Below are 18,372 nucleotides of genomic sequence, written 5' to 3' on the forward strand. Positions count from 1 at the left end.
TTGAGACTGGTTTGATCTTGTGGTTCAAGGAACTCTCAAGAGTCTTTTCCAACACTACAGTTCAAAAGCATCAATTCTTTGGTGCTCAGCTTTCTTTTTTGGTCCAACTCTAACGTCTACACATGACTACTGGAAAACCATAGGTTTGACTAGACAGACCTTTGTTGGCAAAGTACTGTCTATGGTTTTTAACATGGTGTCTAGGTTTGTCATAGTTTTTCTTTCAAGGAGCAAGCATCTTTTAATTTCATGGCTGCAATCACCATCTGCAGTGATTTTGGAGCCCCAAAAAATAACACCATGGCTTGTTGTAAATTTGTACCATACATTCATAGGAATTATAAAGATGTTTGTTTTGTAAGATTTCAGATGGTTGGAAGATGAGATGGTTGGAAGATGAGATGGTTGGATGACATCACCAATTCAATGGACATGAACTTGAGAGAACTCCGGTTGATGGTGAGTGACAGGGAGGCCCCGGCATGCTGCACTTCACAGGGTCACAGAGGGTCAGACACAACTTGGCGACTGAACAACAATAGCAAGATAGCAGATATATTGCAGATAGAGCATATTTATGAAAAAATAGAAATTCCACTTCGACTAGGAGACAAGGTCAAATCTTTAACTTACAGTTTTACAAGCTGATAACTGGAAGAGTTTGCCACAGTACTAGCTTCTGGCTCTGTTTCTTTCCACTTTCAGAATGCAGTATTGTTAGTGCCCTTCATCTTCATATCATGATGCCAGATGAGTCACAGAGCAGGCACTTGAATTATTCCTGAAAGAAATCATTTGCTGGGAGGGTAGCAGTACCTAATTATACAGAGGAGTGACTGTTAACTGCCTCAGTTCATACCTCTAAATCCAAGTTAACTGTGTCTCCAATTCAACTTCCACTTCACTGGATCTTCAAAATACCTCTGGTCACTCCAATATGACTGAACATGGTAAAAAATATTAGGGGTACAAAGAGAAAGCTACCTTAAACAGTTATAATTCAAATAACTTACTTTTTCAAAATTTACAAAAATATTCAGTTCGTGTGAATATGTTGTTTGAACCTCTCCTGGATCCTGGAAGGGGAGTGACTCTAAAGCTTAAGATTCATTACTTCATGGTAAATTTACCTCTGCTTATTACTTAAAATTAGAAATATGAAAGAAGCCTGTTATATGCTAATTACCCCCTGCTATAAATATTAGATAATATTGAAATTTTAGATTACAGTACATTAGATGCTGGTAAACACACACATCCACTATGTGTTGTAGAAAACAGTTAATCACTCAGCACCTGCTCCATATCAGGTAGTCAAGCCTGTTTTAGGAATGAGTGTATGCAAGAAAAATATATTTAAAATATGTGATAGTGAGGACCATTATAAAGACTAATATGAAAGTAACTTATCCCCAGGGGTCATTAAATCATATTATTGGAAATGTTGACAGTCTTGTGATCATGTAATAAAAAAAAGTTCTATTTACTGAGTGTTACTCTGTACGCAGAGTACATCATGAGAAACGCTGGGCTGGATGAAGCACAAGCTGGAATCAAGATTGCCAGGAGAAATATCAATAACCTCAGAAATGCAGATGACACCACCCTTATGGCAGAAAGCAAAGAAGAACTAAAGGGCCTCTTGATGAAAGAGGAGAGTGAAAAAATTGGTTTAAAGCTCAGCATTCCTAAAACTAAGATCATGGCATCCTGTCCCATCACTTCATGGCAAATAGATGGGGAAACAGTGGCTGACTTTATTTTTGGGGGCTCCAAAATCACTGCAGATGGTGATTACAGTCATGAAATTAAAAGACGTTTACTCTTTGGAAGGAAAGTTATAGCCAACCTAGATAGCATATTAAAAAGCAGAGACATTTTTTTTGCCAACAAATGTCCATCTCATCAAGGCTGTGGTTTTACCAGTAGTCATGTATGGATGTGAGAGTTGGACTGTAAAGAAAGCTGAGTGCTGAAGAATTGATGCTTTTGATCTATGGTGTTGGAGAAGACTCTTGAGAGTCCCTTGGACTGCAAGGAGATCCAACCAGACCATCCTAGAGGAGATCAGTCCTGAGTGTTCACTGGAAGGACTGAAGGGGACGACAGAGGATGAGATGGTTGGATGGCATCACTGACTCAATGGACATGAGTTTGAGTAAACTCTGGAAGTTGGTAATGGACAGGGAGGCCTGGCATGCTGTGGTTCATGGGGTCGCGAAGAGTCAGACATGATTGAGCAACTGAACTGAACTGAATTCTATACCAGATATCTTGAGACATATAAATATACTTCCCTGGTGGCTCAGACAGTAAAGAATCCATCTGCAACACAGGAGACCTGGGTTTGATCCCTGTTTTGGGAAGATCCCCTGGAGAAGGCAACCCCCTATAGTTAGTATTCTTGCCTGGAGAATCCCATGGACAGAGGAGCCTGGCAGGCTACAATCTGTGGAGTCCCAGTCAGACATGAGAGTGACTAGCACTTTTATTTTCTTTCATAAATGTGCTATGTTACTTTGTTTAAATTAGTATCTTCCTGATATCTTTTTAATATTTCAATAATGATAAGGGCTATACCTTTTTATTCAACTGAATGACTCATGTACTCACTGATGTCAACAGTATTTTGAGTATTTGAGTTAGAGTGTGGTTCCAACATTAAATAATTCTACCACATTTCACAATGAGTATTTTTAGAAAATATTTTCCAGTAAGTATTTTAGTAGAAAAACAGTAAAAATTTCCCACTAACTGTTTGCTCTGATCTGAAAAATATTTCTGGCATTCACAATTACATATTTTGACAGTCACATGAGTCTAATATGAACAAAGCAAACTCTTAGATATTAAAAGAAGATACCATGGAAAGAAAATAACTGTTTTTGAGGAAATATTATATATTCTATGGCATAATTCAAATGCATAAAATGAAAATATTTTTAGAAAAATTATAATTTTTATAAGCATATCTTTAAAAGCATGCTTATTGCTATTGGAAAAGATGCTTAAAAATGTTATGAAGTATATTGAATATTTTAAGTCTGACATTTTTATGATGATGAAGTGGGTCAAAGCAGACATTTAGGTTTCTGAGGAATGCTGTCCTGAGTAGCTAAATTAGTTTAACCAACATTTTTAAGTTGATAAAAAATAATATCTCTTGTTTGTCCATCCTAAATGCATACTGTTTATGTGTGAATCACATTTTATTCCATTTAATTAAATAAAATTATTTATGCAAAATACCAAGATCATTGCCTGGCACAAAGAAAATTGTTAAGTATATTAGTTATAACCCCTTATCTCATAATTAAATTAAACAGAGACATCAGTTGTATACTGTTGTGGCCAGCTATGGTAGATTGTCTAATTAAGAAAATATAACTTTTTGTTTAATTTATTTAAGATATAAATGTAATTCAGAATTTGAAAAAAAAGTTGTAAAGAGTAGCATTCAATGCAATAAATATTGATTTAAGTTTCAAGCTATAATAGGTAGGAATTTTTTTTAAAAAAGATGATGACATTGTCTCTGCCCTTGAGGAGTTTATAGCTTTGGTGCCATAATTTGAGGATAAAACCATATGCAAATAGGTGCTCAATTGTCTTCTCTAAATGTTTGGTAGGTAGCCATTTAAAGAAGGGCAGTAACATGTCCTGGAGTGGTCAGATAGAGTGTAAAATGAATCTTAATGAATAGAAACAGCTTTTGGGAGAGTAAAATGTTTTCTCATTCATAAGTAGAGCAGGTATTTTTAAAAAACTGTTTTGTAATTTACTATACAGCTTGTGGCCCTTCGTGATGCCCTGTTAGGTTTGAGGTTATAGGACCATCCCTAATGGGTACTCTGCTTAGATTATGTTCAAAATTTCCTAGAGAAATTCACAGGACTCAGACTAGCCACTGAATGTGTGTGCAGCTCAGAGGTTGCTACATAATTCAGAGTTTTGCTTTTGTTGTGATTGTTGTTGGATCTTTTCATCCAGGAGCAGGAGTTCGGAGGTTCCTTCTCCGATTGCCCCTGAGGGATGCTGAGAAAATGTAATTAACAACAAAATCTCTCAACCTGGAGAACTTTTCCACAGAGGTCACAGAGAAAGAAAACGGTTTTTAAATGATTAAGAATTAAACCAGAATGTGATGTGCATTCCTGAGAATAACAAAAAGATTGTAAAGACAGAAAGAAATCCTCACTCTTCTGTAGCAAGCAGATACAACCCACCGCATGCATGTTTTCAAGATAAAAAATGACTTGTCAAGTACGAGGTCTTGATGGCACCTTTTATCACACAAGGGTTCAACTGTTAGTCACTCAGTCGTGTCCAACTCTTAATGACCCCATGGACTGTAGTCTGCCAGGCTCCTCGGTCCATGGAATTCTTCAGGCAAGAATACTGGAGTAGGTTGCCGTTCCCTTCTCCAGGGGAACTTCTGAGCCAGGGATTGAACCCAGGTTTCTGCATTTCGGGCAGATTCTTTACCCTCTGAGCCAGCATGGAAGCCTAGTTTATGTTAACTTTACCCTCCTGTGTTGACTAATTGGGTTTATCCAGAAAAAAAACAAACTAATTTCTCCTGTCTTTATGACAGGGGGTAGTTTCACAGCTTGGAACAAGTTCCCTCTGAAGTCAGGCTCTTACCTTCCCATAAATACTGGAAGATAGAAGTACTGTCTCCATGGATGGTTACATTTTACAGAGATGACTGCCAGGTCCTTGAAAAAGACAGTTCTGGGTCTTACAGCTGAAAAATACTGATCTAGTCTTTGAAAGGACTTATATGCATTTCAGAGAGAAGAGAAAGTACTTACATTATGTTTTCTAAAGCAAATGACCTGAGAAAAAGGAAGGGCAGGCACACAGTTTTATTTTTAATCTTGGCTTCCTAGGAGTTGCCCTCAGTCAGAGCAGCTTATTGTCCAGTCAGCATTTGCTTGGAAGTTGTATTTATGCCACTTGTTGCCTGTGAGGCTTCTGCCCTGAGTTGATGGATCCTTGTGCAGCTTGGAGAATGCTTCCCACTTTGCCCAATGATTGCTTCTGAGTGGGGGCTGCCCAACCTTTGTGACCCCTGGAGCTGACTCTGATCCTGGGACACCTCTTCTTGGCTATCTCTTTTCCTATTTCTCTCTATTTAAACTTCTAGCTCCTCTGCTGTTTGGCTAATTCAAGGAGCTACTAGCCACCTCTTAATGGCTCTCCATCCAGATTGGTATTGTTTTTCAACAATGCCCTTAGGCATGGAGTTCTTCGTTCTCAATTCCAAATAAAGTCAGTGCTGCAAAGCCTTCATCACCTAGCCTGCCTGTCCTCTTGGGAAGAACCTCCTTACCACTCTACCACCTTAGGATACAAGGACCCACTTTTCCTGGAGCGACACCCCTGCTCTATGAGTTTGCACTGCCGTGGATGTGGGGAGGACTTGGCAGTCCCTGGTCTCCTCAGCTTGCCGCTCCAAGTGGGAAACTTTTACCCCATGAGTGAGCTGGGTGAAAGTCCCTGGAGCCCCAGGATATTTGGCCTTCTGCATCTGGGATAGAGCTGCTGCCCTTTGAGTGGGAAGTTGAGTAGAGGATGAAAGACCTAGCTTCCTAGAATAGATGACAAATGTGAGCAGCCTCTCCCTCCTGGGATGAAGCTGCAGCCCCAGCCTGTAGCTGAGGGGAGATGGAGCTCCCATTTTGTTAAATGCATGAATAGAGCTTCTATAATGAGGAGTTGGAGAGAGATTCGAGTGGGTTGTGGTTCAACTACTACTATTTTCATTGATATTTAGTAGATTTTCTTGAATGAATATTTCTCTATGGGCAATTTCCAGAGTTTAGATAAATAAAAATTATTTTTTTTACCAGTTAAATTATTTTGCGGGAGAGTTAGTTGAGCTCCTTACTCCATTCTAGAAGTCCTCCTTCTCACCTTCATTTTGAAATATGTTTTCACTAGTTATAGCATTCTTGGAATCTGCGTTGACTTTGTTTCTAAAGTATTTTGAAGAGGTAGTTCTGTTGTATTTTGACTTGCATAGTTTCTGATAGTCTGCTATCATTCATTATCTTTGTTCTCTGCAAGGTTTTTTCTTTATCTTTGGTTTTCAGCGACTTGACTGTAATGTGGTCAGGTATTAAATTTTTTTTTCTATTTTTCCCGCTTGGGGTTCTTTGAGCCTTTTGGATTTGTGTTTGTTATCTGTTACTAATTTTGGAAAAGTTCTCAGCTTATCTCTTTAGGTGTCTTTGTTCATCTGTTTCTTTCTTCCTTCTTGTGGTACTTAAACTACATCTGTGTGTGTGTGTTCTCAATTATGTCCAACTCTTTGTGACCTAATTGACTGTCCCCCACCAGGCTCCTCTGTCCATGGAATTTTCTAGGCAAGAACACTGGAGTGGGTTTGTTATTTCCATCTCCAGGGGATCTTCCCGACCCAGGGATCAGTCCACATCTCTTGCATCTCCTGCATTGGCAGGTAAATTCTTTACCATTGAGCCACCTGGGAATCCCTCAACTACATGTGTATTAGATCATTTGATATTGTCACCAAGACTCTTAGATATTCTGGTTTTAATGTTACTGTTTGCTTATTTTTTTCCTCACTCTAGTTTTACTTGGTGTTTCACTTTGGATGATTTTTGTTGATTTATCTTCAAGTTCATTGATTGTTTCCTCCACTATGACCAGCTGTCCAGTAAGCTCTTGGAAAGAATTCTTCAACTCCAATACCACACTATTTTTTTATTTCTAGAATTTTTATTTGACTGTTTTTTATATGTTACATCTCTTTGCTAAAATTTTCCATCTGTTATTCAAGCTATCTGCTGTTTCTACTAGATATTTTAACATATTAATCATAAATAAAGTCTCTATCTTAGGACTTCCCTGGTGGTCCATTGGTTAAGACATCACTTTTCCAATGCAAGGGACCCAGTGATCTTTGAGTGTTTCCTTTCTTTCTGACTTAACAAGATAGCCCAGTCTCATCTTGTGTATTTCCTGATCTATACCTGGAATTAGACATTTCTTCAAGAAGATCTAGTTCTTTTAGTGGGAAATAATATTTAGAAATTGTGATCTGGGGACTGTGGATGTTTTTGACAGCAAGTTATCTTTGCTTCTATACCTTGTACAGTTTATAGAACTAGGAAATGTGTGCTTTTCTTTACGAGGGAAAAATAGCATAGTTTATACTGATAATTCTAGTTCAAATCTAAGATTATTTAATGTGTTTGATTTTATACTTGTATTATTTTATGTCACAGTTAAAATCTTGGTTCTTAATAACAGTAAGACACTTATTTGCTTTATGCTGCAATGTATATGGAATACTTTCAAAATAATGATACAACTCTCACTTACAATAAGATTCTTGAATGCAGTTTTAAGATTTCTTTGCAATTCTCTTAGTCATTAATATTTACTAGTGAAGTACAAGTTTCCAACTCAAAATCTACTTTTTTTATAAGATATTTGTGTTGATCCACTCTACAGTATGCTTTTTTTCACCTCTGAACTTTTATAATTTTAATCTTAAATCTCATACTCTGTACCTGACTCAGAAGACCTTGAATTGTCTTTTAGTTATTTAAATATGAAAGTTGAGTATAAGGCAGTGAGAACAATCTTCCTGAGAGGCCTATGGAGTCAATCTAGTTTATTATTGCCACAGTAAACTCTGAAGGGCAGGTGCATATCTTCTCTTATATACCAGAAAGTCTTCCTTGTTAAACTGAGTGTAATTTAAATTCTTTTGAGAACTTGTCTCAGAATGACACACACTGAGTAGGTAGACCATCTCCCAGGATCTGGAAATAGGAAGGACCCCTCAAGACTTGATGCTGGATGACAGGTGGGACTAGGGTCAGAAAAATACAGAGCAAGATATTTGAGGATAACGGGCTTCCCAGTGGCTCAGTGGTAAAGAATCTACCTGCCAATGTAGGAGACAGAGGAGACGTGGGTTTGATCCCTGGGTGGAAAGATCTCCTGGAGTAGGAAATAGCAACCTGCTCCAGTATTCTTGCCTGGAAAATCCCATGGACAGAGGAGTCTGATGGGCTACAGTCCATAGAGTGGCAAGGAGTCAGAGATAACTGAGTGACTGAGCATGCATGCACACCAGTCAGTCCACTGAAGCTGGATAGTATGTGAATTAATGAATCTTGTGTTTAGAAACTTTTCCTTTGAAAATCATTTTCCACTTCCACATTTAGTAAATTTTTCCTTTAAAAGTGTTTGTTCATCTCAGACAAGGACAGGAGTGTTTTGAGAAATACCATACTTCAGGGACTTGGACAAGAGGAAAGTGATAGAAGTCATAGCAAGAAAGTCCCAGGAGGGAACCACATTCAGGAAATCAGAATGAGAGATGGGGCATGGTCACCTCTCCCAAGCCTTCAAGAGCTGGGCTGACCTGTGTTCTGTTTGGGTGAGTGGCTATTACCTCCCACGTTCCCTCTTCACTGAAGCAGTGTTAGAGGGAGAACAAAGGGACCTTGAGCTATAAATTGGAAGACCCAAGCTCTGGTTCTTATTGCATATGCAGTATCAGAATAATCCCTAAAGCTCAGCGCGATCTGACAGCTGTCTCCCATGCTGACCTTTGCTCTTATCATCCCCCAGTCTCTTGGCTCATTCACTGTGCTCAGTGGCAACTTGTTCCTACCTCCCGACTAACCACCACACTGTTTGCCCAGATGAACTTCCCAGGCACTTTCCTCTCATTGCTCAGGTTTATGAAGCACTCTTTTAGGGAGGCTTTCCCATCCCTACATGACCTCTTCCCAAGCTTCTCTCTCTCATGTCTTTATCAAACTTTTCAGAGCTCTTACAGACATGCAAATTTACTAAAATTTTACATCTTATGGAAATAATCCTGGTAAATCAACAAAACACTGACAAGTACTGTTGCATTTAAAGAAAACTCATTGATCATTTTGCCAATAAAATATAAAACTTGTTTTAGTTGGTTCTAGATTTTTATAGTGTATCTATCAGAGCAAAACAAAACAAAAAAAAAACTGAAACAGTTAGTGGTGATTTGATAAATAACTAGCAATATTAGTGATAAATTAATAAGAGTGTGACATGGGAAGAAGAGAAGCAGTCATTTTATATAGTCAGTATCAGAGAGGACAAGAAAGTAAAATCTATGCCCTTTACTGCAACTGAATAAATAAGGTCACAATGAAAATGGCATTAGTAGCAGTAAAGTGAGAAATTCATTCCTAGTCTCAAGGTCAGGTGTTTCTTGTAAGCCACCTCATACCCTTTTGTGAAACAAACCAAAGCATAAACAAATGCATGCCCTCACACACACATCCATACACATACATATACTTTTCTCTCTCACTTCCCTATCAATTCATGACCAGTGGAGACATGTAAAAAGAGAGGTCAGATTAAAAAATTTTAATGACAAAATTATAAGGCAGACTGCCAGATCCCAAATGGCTTGCTGTCTCCTTGTCAGAATTTATTTTGCCATTCAAGCAATAGAAAAATGCATCTAATTGGTTTGTTCCTTATATATAATTGTAGTATGGAAGGATAGCAATCCATCATTATAGTAGGAATTAAAAGGAGTAAGACTATCATTTGAAGTAGAGTCCAGGGAAACCCCACTAAAGTGGTTTTCAGAAGTTGCTTATATTTTTATTTATTATTCCTACCAGTTTCTTCATCTGTAAATTTGGAAGGTTAGACCCCCTAACCTTGGACGGCAAGGACATCCAACCAGTCTATTCTAAAGGACATCAGCCCTGGGTGTTCTTTGGAAGGAATGATGCTAAAGCTGAAACTCCAATACTTTGGCCACCTCGTGTGAAGAGCTGACTCATTGGAAAAGACTCTGATGCTGGGAGGGATTGGGGGCAGGAGGAAAAGGGGACGACAGGGGATGAGATAGCTGGATGGCATCACTGACTCGATGGACATGAGTCTGAGTGAACTCTGGGAGTTGGTGATGGACAGGGAGGCCTGGTGTGCTGCAATTCATGGGGTCGCAAAGAGTCGGACACGACTGAGCGACTGAGCTGAACTGAACTGAACTGAGACCCCCTAAGCATCCACTTCTACCTCAAATTCATTAACAGGTCTGTCTTCTTTCCTCAGTCTCCTTTGGTTACCCTTCAGAGGGCACCAGTAGGCATCCCCAAGCTAATTTAAATTTTCTAAAATGATCTGTTGTGCATTTGGGGTGAACAGAGAAAAAATTTCCACTTGAAGAGTTGATGGGGAATACGTCTGCTGCTGGGCATCTCTTCAAGTTCATGTCATAGTCACAGCCTTCTTGGACCTCCAGTCTGACCTGTGGCTCATGGTCAGCCTGGGGGAGATCATGTTCAAAGAACAAACATTACAATGTACAAAGTTTCCTTTTGTTGTTTAAAAAAAGACGACTGAGTGACTAAACAACACGACTGAGCAACTGTTGTTAAAAAGAATCTCCCAATTAGAATCAACTGTTTATTAGCTGTATCTGGACATTCAAGCTTCATGAGGTTGTTTTTACTTAATCATTTGCAGTGTAGTTTATCTCAAAGTATGTTCTGTGAACCTTAAGCATCAGAATCTCTCCCACCCCCACGCCTTCCAATGTGTGGCTAAAATACACATTCCTTGGCCTCACCCCAGACCTGCTCAATCAGAATCTGGTGAAAGCAGGTAGTGCTCAGGGATCTGCAGGTTTCACAAATTCTCCAGTGATTCTTATTCACAGTCAGGTTTGAATACCATCATGTTAATGAGTTGGAAGTAATTCTACCCTGACTATCCTGCTAAAAGCATAGCAGCTGGGCAGACCTACACAGACTTACTAGGCAAATCCCGCATCGTGATAGCTCATCAAAGAAAATAAGCTTGACCTATATAACAGGTTGGTTTGCCTTATAATATACGTAATCTGTATAGCAACTTTCTTGAATATTGTCCTCCTAATTTCTGTTCTTGATTTTATTTTTGAGTGATTGTAAAAGCATAAAGAATTTGTTGTATTTCTGCTTATTTTAAACTACTATTTGATTTAAAATAATAAACTCATTTGATTCCCTTCTCTTTAAGTTTATTTTTTAATTGAAGGATAATTGCTTTGCAGAATTTTGTTGTTTTCTGTCAAACCTCAGCATCAATCAGCCATAGGTATACATATATCCTTTCATTTTGAACCTCCCTCCTATCTCCCTCCCCATCCCACCCCTCTAGATTGATACAGGGCCCCTGTTTGAGTTTCCTGAGCCCTACAGCAAATTCCCGTTGGCTATCTATTTTACATATAGTAATGTAAGTTTCCATGTTACTCTTTCCATACATGGCACCCTCACTCCCCTCTCCCCATGTCCATAAGTCTATTCTCTATGTCTGTTTCTCCACTGCTGCCCTATAAATAAATTTTAGTACTATTTTTCTAGATTCCATATATATGCATTAGAATACAATATTTATCTTTCTCTTTCTGACTCACCTCACTCTGTATAATAGATTCTAGGTTCATCCACTTCATCAGAACTGACTCAAATGTATTCCTTTTTATGGCTGTGTAATATTCTATTGTGTATATGTACCACAACTTCTTTATCCATTCATCTGTCGATGGACATCTGAGTTGCTTCTATATTCTAGTTATTTAAATTGTGCTGCAATGAACAACGGATACATGTGTCTTTTTCAATTTTGGTTTCCTCAGGGTATATGCCTAGGAGTGGGATTGCTGGGTCATATGGTGGTTTTATTCCTAGTTTTTTAAGGAATCTCCATACCGTCTTCCATAGTGGCTGTATCAATTTACATCCCCACCAACAGTGCAAGAGCGTTCCCTTTTCTCCACACCCTCTCCAGCATTTATTGTTTGTGGACTTTTTGATGATACCCATTCTGATCGGTGTGAGGTGATATCTCATTGTGGTTTTGATTTGCATTTCTCTAATAATGAGCAATGTTGAGCATCTTTTCATGTGTTTGTTAGCCATCTGTATATCTTCTTTGGAGAAATGTCTGTTTAGGTCTTTTCCCCACTTTTTGATTGGGTTGTTTGTTTTTCTGGCGTGGAGTTGTATAAGCTACTTGTATATTTTGGAAATTAATCCTTTGTCAGTTGTTTCATTTGCTATTATTTTCTCCCATTCCGAGGGTTGTCTTTCCACCTTGCATATAGTTTCCTTTGCCATGCAAAAGCTTTTAAGTTTAATTAGGTCCTACTTATTTGCTACTGCTACTGCTAAGTCACTTCAGTGTCCAACTCTGTGTGACCCCATGGATGGCAGCCTACCGGGCTCCTCCATCCATGGGATTTTCCAGGCAAGAGCACTGGAGTGGGGTGCCATTGCCCTACTTGTTTACTTTTGTTTTTATTTCCATTACTCTGGGAGGTGGGTCATAGAGGATCTTGCTTTGATTTATGTCATAGAGTGTTCTGCCTATGTTTTCCTCTAAGAATTTTATAGTTTCTGGTCTTACATTTAGGTCTTTCACCCATTTTGAGTTTATCTTTGTGTATGGTGTTAGGAAGTATTCTAATTTAATTCTTTTACATGTTGTTGTCCAGTTTTCCCAGCACCATTTATTGAAGAGGGTGTCTTTGCCCCATTGCATATTCTTTCCTCTTTTGTCAAAAATAAGGTACCCATAGGTGCATGGGTTTATTTCTGGGCTTTCTATCTTGTTCTGTTGGTCTATGTTTCTGTTTTTGTGTTAGTACCATACCGTCTTGACTGTAACTTTGTAGTATAATCTGAAGTCAGGAAAGTTGATTCCTCCAGCTCCATTCTTCTTTCTCAAGACTGCTGTGGCTATTCTGGGTCTTTTGTGTTTCCATATGAATTGTGAAATTTTTTGTTGTAGTCCTGTGAAAAATGCCATTGGTAATTTGATAGGGGTTGCATTGAATCTAGTAAATTTCATTTGGTAGTATAGTCATTTTCACAATATTGATTCTTCCTACCCAGAACATGGAATATCTCTCCATCTGTTTATGTCATCTTTGATTTCTTTCATTAGTGTCTTATAATTTTCTGTTTACTGTTCTTTTGACTCTTGAGGTAAATTTATTCCTAGATATTTAATTATTTTTGTTGCAATAGTGAATGGGATTGATTCCTTAATTTTTCTTTCTGATATTTCATTGATAGTATATTGAAATGCAAGTGATTTCTGTGTATTGATTTTGTATCCTGAAACCTTGATAAATTCACTGATTAGCTCTAGTAATTTTCTGATACTATCTTTAGGGTTTTCTATACACTGTATCATGTCATCTGCAAACAGTGAGAGCTTTACTTCTTTTCCGATCTGGATTCCTTTTATTTCTTTTTCTTCTCTGATTCCTATAGCTAGGACTTCCAGAACTATGTTGAATAATAGTGGTGAAAGTGGACACCCTTGTCTTGTTCCTGATCTTATGGGGAATGCTTTGGTTTTCACCCTTGAGAATCATGTTTGCTGTAGGCTTGTCATATATGGCCTTTACTATGTTGAGGTAGGTTCCTTCTATGCCCATTTTTTTGAAGAGTTTTAATCATAAATGGGTGCTGAATTTTGTCAAAGGCTTTTTATGCACCTATTGAGATTATCATATGGTTTTTATCTTTCAGTTTGTTAATATAGTATATCACATTGATTGGTTAGCGTGTATTGAAGAATACTTGCATTCCTGGAATAAACCCAACTTGATCAAGGTGTATGAGCTTTTTGATGTGTTGCTGAATTCTGTTTGCTAAAATTTTGTTGAGGATTTTTGCATCTATGTTCATCAATGATATTGGCCTGTAGTTTTTTTGTGTGTTATCTTTGTCTGGTTTGTCACGCTAGTAAAGTGATGCTTAAAATTCTCTAAGCCAGGCTTCAGCAATACATGAACCTTGAACTTCCATATGTTCATGCTGGTTTTATTTTATTTTATTTTAGTTTTTTCATGCTGGTTTTAGAAAAGGCAGGGGAACCAGAGATCAAATTGCCAACATCCACTGGATCATGGAAGAAGCAAGAGAATTCCAGAAAAACATCTATTTCTGCTTTATTGACTATGCCAAAGCCTTTGACTGTGTGGATCACAATCAACTGTGGAAAATTCTGAAATAGATGGGAATACCAGATGACCTGACCTTCCTGTTGAGAAACCTGTATGCAGGTCAGGAAGCAACAGTTAGAACTGGACATGGAACAACAGACTGGTTCCAAATAGGAAAAGGAGTACATCAAGGCTGTATATTGTCACCCTACTTATTTAACTTACATGCAGAGTACACATGAGAAACGCTGGGCTGGATGAAGCACAAGCTGGAATCAAGATTGCCTTGAGAAACATCAATAATGTCAGATATGCAGATGACACCACCCTTACGGCAGAAAGTGAAGAAGAACTAAAGAGCCTCTTGAAAGTGAAAGAGGAGAGTGAAAAAGTTGGCTTAAAGCTCAACATTCAGAAAACTAAGATCATGGCATCCAGTCCCATCACTTCATGGCAAATAGATGGGGAAACAGTAGAAACAGTGTCAGACTTTATTTTTTGGAGCTCCAAAATCACTGTAGATGGTGATTGCACCCATGAAATTAAAAGACACTTACTCCTTGGAAGGAAAGTTATGACCAACCTAGACAGCATATTAAAAAGCAGAGACATTACTTTGTCAACAAAGATCCATCTAGTCAAGGCTATGGTTTTTCCAGTGGTCATGTATGGATGTGAGAGTTGGACTATAAAGAAAGCTGAGCACCAAAGAATTGATGCTTTTGAACTGTGGTGTTGGAGAAGACTCTTGAGAGTCCCTTGGACTGCAAGGAGATCCAACCAGTCCATCCTAAAGGAGATCAGTCCTGGGTGTTCAGTGGAAGGACTGATGTTGAAGCTGAAACTCCAACACTTGGGCCACCTCATGCGAAGAGCTGACTCATTTGAGAAGATGCTGATGCTGGGAAAGATTAAGGGCAGGAGGAGAAGCGGATGACAGACAATGAGGTAGTTGGATGGCATCACCGACTCAATGAACATCGGTTAGGGTGGACTCCAGGAGTTGGTGATGGACAGGGAGGCCTGGCGTGCTGTAGTCCATGGGGTCACAAGGAGTCGGACATGACTGAGCGACTGAACTGAACTGAACCTTTCTTTGATCTGCTATTTTCCATGTTATATACATTTAGGATTTATCTTGTATTAATGAAAACCTTACAGATTCTCCTAAGAGTAGTTAGACTCTTGAACTTTTTCCTAATTTTTTGAGATTCACAGAAAGTTTCAAACAGTATAAAATACGAGTATTCAAGGAAGTTTTGCGACTCATAACCGGTGCTTTGCCTGTAGAATCCAGGCCGAGTTAGCCTGAAGAGCTGTTCACTATGAGACCAGTCTCTGTTGTCCAGAACAGGCAGTTGCATGGAAGCATTTGTATGGAACAGAAGCATGACTCTAGAAGAAAAGGCACTTAAGTAATAAGATTACATTCCAGGCATTATCCAACCTAGGAAATCTCTTGTCCTCTTTTAAAATCTTAGGGGATTCCAGTTTCATTCCCACCCTGCTACAGAAAGTATTTGAAAGTGAAAGTGAAGTCTCTCAGTCATGTCCAACTCTTTGTGACCCCATGGACTGTAGCCTACCAGGCTCCTCTGTCCATGGGATTTTCCAGGCAACAGTACTGGAGTGGGTTGCCATTTCCTTCTCCAGGGGATCTTCCCAACTCAGGGATTGAACCTGGGTCTCCCGCATTGCAGGCAGACACTTTACCATTTGAGCCACCAGGGAAGTCCAGTTTCACTCCCACCCTGCTACAGAAAGTATTTAAGTGGCCTTAATTTCTAATACATTGGCATTCGGCAATAGCAATTTTAAAAAGAGCAAAAACTGCAAAACTGAAAGAAATAACTGTGCTGAACTTAGTGACAAAATTTTTGAATAATTGCAGAGAGCTTGAAGCCCAATATGAGAAAGTGGTCAGTCTCTAATTCACAACTCTATCTCTGGCACATAGGGACCCATCTAGAATGTAGAAGTATACATAGAACATAGAAGTGTAATCAAGGGCAGAGGAGTAGAATCTGACTCTATAGTAGAAGAAAAAGATCTGGACTAGGACCAGAACAGAGGCACAGAACACTATGTCCTACTGAGGGAAGAATAACTGTTAATGTCAGACCCACACTCCATGCCACCTACAAATTGTGATACAACTACCTGTCTTATATACAAACTGTGTATGGATTGTCCCATAGGAGTGTATATTTTCTTAACTAACCCTTTTGTATTCCTTATGCATAATTGCTTAAGGTATTGATAAGACACATGTCAGGACTAGATGGGTCCAAATGACCTTTACAGTTGCCATCCTGTTTCCCAGATTAGGTAGACAAGTCAGCAGCTCCTCATACACGCAGCTCATTGGTGTTGATTGATTAGGTCCTTAAGGGTTGAGAGGGGCACATGAACTCTTTTTTAATCTATATTAGATCCTAAACCGTATTTCTTTTGTATATTAAACAACTAAACCTTTCTGTATTCATTCTCTCTTCTAGATTAGTGAAGGAGAAGAATGCATTTTTATTCCCAAAAACCTGTTTCTAGAAGAAGCCAGCACTGAATTCAGGAAAACTGCTTTGGGGCTGGCATGTGCCTACCCCCGCAGAAGAGGCTATTAGGGAGCATCTGATCAAACAGTGAGTGTGGAATGAGTACAATACCAGACTCATGGCTCAGCAGCTGAAGAGGCAATGCTAACCCACTGGCTCAGCTCATTCTTATTTTTAATAAAAGAAAATCCTAACAGAGATTGAAAAACACAGCTAGAAGGTTATTTAAGCCTGCACTCAGCAGTGCCTCCGTCATGGTCAGGGCATGGGATTTATTAGTGTTGCTTAAATAAGTGATGCCACACGCTAACTGGCTCAGAACTTCCTCATTTCGGAAAACATAACTGAAATTGAAATTGAAATCAGATTTGGAAACCTGATTAACATTTATTATTTTTCATGAATGATGTGTTTGTGTGTGCTTAGTTGCTCAGTCATGTCCGACGCTTTGCAACCCGCATGGACTGTAGCCCGCCAGGTTCCTCTGTCCATGGGAATTCTCCAGGCAAGAATACTGGAGTGGGTTGCCATGCCCTCCTCCAGGGGATCTTCCATACCCAGTGATCGAACCCAGGTCTCCCACATTGCAGGTAGATTCTTTACTGTCTGAGCCACCAGGGAAGCCCAATGATGTGTTTATGATTTAGTTATTGCTTCATGTTAAAAATTGCTCTTAGTATATTTTTTAGTGGTTAAAGCATCTATAAACTATAACTAAAATAATTTCAATAAAATGTATATGAATTTTTACAGCATACTAAATAGCTTCAAAATTTAACAATGGTAGTCTGTGAATGGTGCATTTGTTCTGATGTTTTAAAATTTTCTTCTTTGGGTATTTTTGTATCTTCAAATATATTTTAATCACAGAGATTACTTTTTTAATCAGAAAAATGAAGTCTTAAAAATTCCAGTTCTGGCTAGGTTAATGTTTCTGTGAGATAAGCTGCAAATTTTGAAAGACTAACACAGGGAATAAAGAGAAGTCTCCTGAGGAGAGCTTCATGTTGCATCAAACCTGTTTCTTGTCCTAGAAAAGTTCAAGGTGGTGTCCTCCTGAAGTCCTTTAGCAGGTGCTTGCCTTCCGTGGTGGCTCAGATAGTAAAGCTTCTGCCTATAATGTGGGAGACCTGGGTTCGATCCCTGGGTCAGGAAGATCCCCTGGAGAAGGCAATGGCAACCCACCCCAGTACTCTTGCCTGGAAAATCCCATAGATGGAGCCTGGTAGGCTACAGTCCATGGGGTTGCAAAGAGTTGGACATGACTGAGCGACTTCACTTCACTTACCGGTACACCAACCTCACATACTTTCAGCCCACCTATGATTTCTTCTGTGTTTGCTTTGGCATGTTGACAGCATCCCACCTGCAGTGCCCACTCTGGAATTGGTGTTTTGTGGATAATTGCCTCAGCTTCCCAGTCTTTGATGGAAGGTTTCTGAGGTGTGTTAACACAGTTCCTCAAAGGGTCCTGTATTAGTTACCTGTGTAACAGATTACTTCCAACTCAGGGGCTTAGAATAACAAAAATTTCTTGTTTCTGTTTCTACGAGTCAGGAATCAGGAAGCAGTTTAGCTAGATGGTTCTGACTTGGAGTTTCTCACCAGAGGAACCATGTATCAACCAAAACTGTAGTCTTCTGAGGCATGACTGGGTCTGAAGGACTCACTTCTAACTCACATGGCTGTTGGCAGGAGGATTCCCCTCACCATGTGGACCCCTGCCCTGGGCTTCTTACCATATGGCTTCCCCCAGAGTGAGTGGTCTAAAAGAGAGTGGGCCAGTGCCCAAAATGAGAGCCAGTCTTTTTTATGATCTAATCT

The 18,372-nt window shown here is 39.1% G+C and overlaps 1 protein-coding gene and 1 long non-coding RNA gene across 3 annotated transcripts in view; both read left to right on the forward strand.

The window, feature by feature from the left end:
* Window positions 1-376: 376 nt before the first annotated feature.
* Window positions 377-3,495, forward strand: LOC147370655 (uncharacterized). Its single transcript, XR_015165411.1, has 2 exons — window positions 377-459; window positions 1,509-3,495. It is a non-coding gene; the product is annotated as an uncharacterized LOC147370655 (long non-coding RNA).
* A 12,999-nt stretch (window positions 3,496-16,494) lies between these two features.
* Window positions 16,495-18,372, forward strand: part of NMU (neuromedin U) — an 84,699-nt gene continuing 82,821 nt past the window's right edge. For both annotated transcript variants that reach the window (XM_086405703.1, XM_086405704.1), the window contains exon 1: window positions 16,495-16,635. The gene's annotated coding sequence lies outside the window, so the exon portion shown is untranslated. The remainder of the gene's footprint in view (window positions 16,636-18,372) is intronic.

This window comes from Bos grunniens, chromosome 6 (assembly GCF_055505025.1).
Source record: "Bos grunniens cultivar Pamir isolate PY7600 chromosome 6, Bosgru_T2T1.0, whole genome shotgun sequence".
NCBI classification, from domain to species: Eukaryota; Metazoa; Chordata; class Mammalia; order Artiodactyla; family Bovidae; genus Bos; species Bos grunniens.